This window comes from Bos javanicus, chromosome X (assembly GCF_032452875.1).
Source record: "Bos javanicus breed banteng chromosome X, ARS-OSU_banteng_1.0, whole genome shotgun sequence".
Classification (NCBI taxonomy): Eukaryota; Metazoa; Chordata; class Mammalia; order Artiodactyla; family Bovidae; genus Bos; species Bos javanicus.
Genome location: NC_083897.1, coordinates 71492218 through 71498217, shown reverse-complemented (window position 1 = coordinate 71498217; position 6000 = coordinate 71492218).

Genomic DNA, 6000 nt, shown 5'->3' with positions numbered 1-6000 from the left:
AGAAGTTTTGGTACACATACACAATAGAACATTACTCAACTATAAAAAGGAATGCATTTGAGTCAGTTCGAATGAGGTGGATGAACCTAGAGCCTATTTTACAGAGTAAAGTAAGTTAGAAAGAGAAAGATAAATATCCTAACCTAGTACATATATATGGAATCAAGAAACATGGTACTGAAGAATTTATTTTCAGGGCAGCAATGCAGAAACAGAGAACAGACTTATGGACATGGAGAGAAGGGAGCAGTGGATGAGATCTATGAAGAGAGTAACATGGAAACTTACACTACAATATCTAAAATAGATAGCCAAAGGGAATTTGCTTTATGTCTCGGGAAACTCAAACAGGGGCTCTGTATCTCAACCTAGAGGTGTGGGATGGGGAGGGAGATGGGAGTTTCAAGAGGGAGGGGATATATGTATACCTATGTCTAATTTATGTTGCCATTAGACAGAAAACGAAAAAATTCTGTAAAGCAATTATCCTTCAATTAAAAAATAAGTTAAATAAAAAAATAACAAAGATCATAGCATCTGGTCCCATCATTTCATGGTAAATAGGGAAAAAGTGGAAGCAGTGACAAATTTTATCTTCTTGGGCTCCAAAATCACTGTGGATGGATCATTGCTCCTTGGAAGGAAAGCTATGACAAATCTAAACTGTGTATAAAAAAGCAGAGAATTCACTTTGCTGACAAGGGTAGTCAAAGCTAAGGTTTTTCCAGTAGGCATGAACAGATGTAAGAGTTGGACCATAAAGAAGACTGAGTGCCAAAGATTTGATGCTTTTGAATTGTGATGTTGGAGAACAATCTTGAGAGTTCCTTGGACTGCAAGAAGATCAAACTAGTCAATCCTCAGTTCAGTTCAGTTCAGTCGCTCAGTCGTTCAGTTAAGTTGCTCAGTCGTGTACAACTCTTTGCAAACCCATGAATCGCAGCATGCCAGGCCTCCCTGTTCATCACCAACTCCTGGAGTTTACCCAAACCCATGTCCATCGAGTCCGTGATGCCATCCAGCCATCTCATCCTTTGTCATCCCCTTCTCTTCCCGCCCCCAATCCCTCCAGGCATCGGGGTTTTTTCCAATAACTCAATTCTTCGCATGAAGAGGCCAAAGTATTGGAGTTTCAGCTTAAGCATCAGCCCTTCCAATGAACACCCAGGACTGATATCCTTTAGGATGGACTGGTTGGATCTCCTTGCAGTCCAAGGGACTCTCAAGAGTCTTCTCCAATACCACAGTTCAAAAGCATCAATTCTTCTGCGCTCAGCTTTATTCACAGTCCAACTCCCACATCCATACATGACCACTGGAAAAACCATAGCCTTGACTAGACGGACCTTTGTTGGCAAAGTAATGTCTTTGCTTTTGAATATGCTATCTACGTTGGTCATAACTTTCCTTTCAAGAAGTAAGTGTCTTTTAATTTCATGGCTGCAATTACTATCTGCAGTGATTTTGGATCCCCAAAAATTAAAGTCTGACACTGTTTACACTGTTTCCCCATCTATTTCCCATGAAGTGATGGGACCAGATGCCATGATCTTAGTTTGCTGGTGAGCTTTAAGCCAATTTGTTTACTCTTCACTTTCACTTTCATCAAGAGGCTTTTGAGTTCCTCTTCACTTTCTGCCATAAGGGTGGTGTCATCTGAATATCTGAGATTATTGATATTTCTCCCAGCAATCGTAATTCCAGCTTGTGATTCTTCTAGCCCAGCATTTCTCATTATGTACTTGGCATATAAGTTAAATAAGCAGGGAGACAATATACAGCCTTGTTGTACTCCTTTTCCTATTTGGAACCAGTCTGTTGTTCCACATCCAGTTTTAACTGTTGCTCCCTGACCTGTATATAGGTTTCTCAAGAGGCAGGTCAGGTGGTTTGGTATTCCCATCTCTTTCAGAATTTTACAGTTTATTGTGATCCACACAGTCATAGGCTTTGACATAGTCAATAATTTTGAAATATATGTTTTTCTGAAACTCCCTGCTTTTTCTATGATCCAGCAGATGTTGGCAATTTGATCTCTGGTTCCTCTGCCTTTTCTAAAACGAGCTTGAACATATGGAAGTTCACAGTTCACGTACTGCTGAAGCCTAGCTTGGAGAATTTTGAATATTACTTTACTAGTGTGTGAGATGAGTGTAATCCTGTGGTAGTTTGAGCATTCTTTGGCATTAACTTTCTTTGAGATTAGAATGAAAACTTACCTTTTCCAGTCCTGTGGCCACTGCTGAGTTTTTCATATTTGCTGGCATATTGAGTGCAGCATTTTCACAGCATCATCTTTCAGGATTTGAAATAGCTCAACTGGAATTCTATCACCTCCACCAGCTTTGTTCGTAGTGATGCTTTCTAAGGCCCACTTGACTTCACATTCCAGGTTGTCTAGCTCTAGGTGAGTGATCACACCATCGTGATTATCTGGGTCATGAAGATCTTTTTTGTACAGTTCTGCATATTCTTGCCACCTCTTCTTAATATCTTCTGCTTCTGTTAGGTCCATACCATTTCTGTTCTTTATCAAGCCTATCTTTGCATGAAATATTAAATAGTCAATCCTGAAGGAAATCAATTCTGAATATTCATTGGAAAGACTGTTGCTGAAGCTAAAGCTCCAACACTTTTGCCATCTTATGTGAAGAGCCAACTCGTTGGGGGAGGAAAAAAAAAAAAAAACTGATCCTGGGAAAGATTGAAGAAAAAAGGCAAGGGGCTGCACAGGAGACTCTATGGACATGAATTTGAGCAAACTGTGAAAATAGTGGAGGACAGAGGAGCATAGTATGCTAGTTCATGGGTTCACCAAGAGTTGGATAAGAATTGTCAACTGAACAGCAACAATATATATATGTATATCCTCTGTTTTAATATAAATGTATTTATTTTAATTGGAGGTTAATTACTTTACAGTATTGTATTGGTTTTGCGATACATCAACATGAATCCGCCACAGGTGTACACGTGTTCCCCATCCTGAACCCCCCTCCCTCTCCCTCCCCATACCATCCCTCTGGGTCATCTCAGTGCACCAGCCCCAAGCATCCAGTATCATGCATCGAACCTGGACTGGCAATTCAGTTCATATATGATATTATACATGTTTCAATGCCATTCTCCCAAATCATCTTCCCTCTCCCTCTCCCACAGAGTCCAAAAGACTGTTCTATACATCTGTGTCTCTTTTGCTGTCTTGCATACAGGGTTATTGTTACCATCTTTCTAAATTCCATATAGTATACTCTTTATCCATTCATTTTCTGACATTTATTTTGTTCACATGACTAGGCTAATGATGCAATGAACATGGCAGTGCAAATATGTCTTTGATATTCTTTTTCCATTTCCTTAAGATATATACTCATCAGTGGGTTTAATAAATCATACTATAGTTCTAGTTTTACTTTTTACTGGAACTTTAATACTTCTCTCCATATTGGCTGAACCAACTTATAATCCCACCAACAGTATAGAAGTTTTATTTCCACATCCTCATCAATACTTATCTCTTGCTTTCTTATCCTTCAAACAGAGTGAAAAAATAAATCATTATACTTTTCACTTCAATTTCAGTTCAGTTCAGTACAGTTGCTCAGGCGTGTCCGACTCTTTGTGACCCCATGAGCCACAGTGCACCAGGCCTCCCTATCCATCACCAAATCCGGAGTCCACCCAAACCCATGTCCATTGAGTTGGTGATTCCATCCAACCACATCATCCTCCATTGTCCCCTTCTCCTGCCCTCAATCTGTCCCAGCATTAGGGTCTTTTCCAATAAGTCAGGTCTTCGCATCAGGTGGCCAAAGTATTGGAGTTTTAGCTTCAACATCAGTCCTTTCAATCAACACCCAGGACTGATCTCCTTTAGGATGGACTGATTGGATCTCCTTGCCGTCCAAGGGATTCTCAAGAGACTTCTCCAACACCACAGTTCAAAAGCATCAGTTTTTCTGCACTCAGCTTTCTTTATAGTCCAACTCTCATATCCATACATGACCACTGGAAAAACCATAGCCTTGACCAGATAAGTAATGTTTCTACTTTTGAATATGCTATCTAGGTTGGTCATAACTTTCCTTCCAAAGAGTAAGCGTCTTTTAATTTCATGGCTACAATCACCATTTCAATTTACCTGAAGATTAATTTTATCGAGCACCTATTGGTCACTTGGATGTCTTATTTGGAAAAATGTGCATTTATTTTCTATGCCCATTTTTAATTGATTTTTTGGTTTTTGGATTGGATTACTGGATTGTTAGGTCATTGAGTTTAAGAGTTATTTTTATGTTTTGGATATTAACTGTTTATCTGATAGTGGTTTGCAAATATTTTCTTTTTTTGTTAACTCATTTTCATTCCTTTTTCTTTTTGTTTCTCAAATTAGAGAAACTTCATTGACTTATCTTGAAGTTTGATGTTTCTTATTATAGCCATGTCAAATTTGCTCTTGAGGCTATATCATACATTTTTCATTTCAGTTAATTGTACTTTTCAACAGCAGATATTTTTTGGTTCTTTGTAAAAGGAAGTTCTTTTCTCTGCATTGATTCTCTTCTATTTGGTGTGATGTCATTCTTATACTTTATTTTAATGAACATGATTTTTTAAAATTTTGATTATAATAGATAATTTAAAGTCTTTAGTCAATTCAAAATCTGGACTTCCTAAAAGAAAGTTTCTATTTTCACCCTGAATAGGGGCTTTAATCTCCTGTTTCTTTGCATATAACTCAAATCTTTTTTTCATAAAAACTGGATATTTTAAATATTATGTGGCAAAATAATGTTGCAACTATGGAAATCATAATCCCCCACTCCCCCAAGATTTCTTATCATTGCTGATTTTGATTCTTAGTTATTGTTGCTGTTTGTTTAGTGACTTTTAGGGACAACTTCTATAAAGTCTATATTCTTTATTGTGTGTGTCCACTGAAGTCTCTGTTGAAAGGTTGCAGCTGTGAGCCATGTGTTACACCAGGATTCATGACCACTGGCCAGTGATTTTTGTCCTCAACCTATTAGGGCCAGTTCTTCCAAAGCCACCAGAGAGACTCCTCTGGTCTGCTAACAGCTAGTGTTATCAAAGGAAGAAGGCCATTGCAATTCCAATATGACCAGGTCCTGGGATTCCCAGTTTGTGTTCTCAAAAAACTCATGGCTACCAGCAGTGCTCCTGTCCACATAGATCGGAGGCACAGCCGTGATAAACTCACTTTCAGGTCTCTAGCCCCCGAGGCAGGCAGCTAAGAAAGCGCCTTTTACCCTGAGAAGCTTTCTTGGAGCTAGAGCTCCACCTAGCTACCAAATATGCTCTTGTTTGCAGTGTGCGATTAAACAACCAACAATAAATCACAAGTCCCTTGAAAGTCTGTGATCTGACAGGTTTGGTTAGTAGTTCTAATTCCTCAGAGAGTTACAAAATGGTCAAAGAGACCAGGAAACGGTAACTGAGAAAGGAAAGTTTGGTCCACAGGGACGTTGTGTGCCTCTTGGCATTGGCAGATCTGCATAAACCCCCTACAAGGCTCCCCTTGGGGCTGCCTTCAGTCATTACAAGGCAACCCGAAACTGGAGAGCAGGGCTCAACACTCACTTCATGGCCAATTCTATGTCTCTTTCATACTACTTTCACACAGACAGGCACACAATATTGTTAGTAAAGTACAGCGGAAAATGTGTTTACTAGTAAACAAAGAACTAGAGTGCCAAACGTCCTTATCTTGTCTTAAAGATCCCAGATGAGCCCCCAAGATGAAAGGCTGCTGCTGCGATCTGTGTGTTACGCCAGGGTTCATGACCTCTGGAGGAGAGGATTTCCATCTAGGATCAGAGATGAGGCTTCACTATGGAGCTTTTCGTGTAGCAAAGTTTCATTATAGTATAATAGAGATAGGGAAAGTTTCTGACACAGACGACAGAAGGGGACAGAAAGAGTGCCTGCTTGCTAGCTTTTAGCAAGGCATTTTAAGTCTGTTGGCGAGCTTCTAATCAG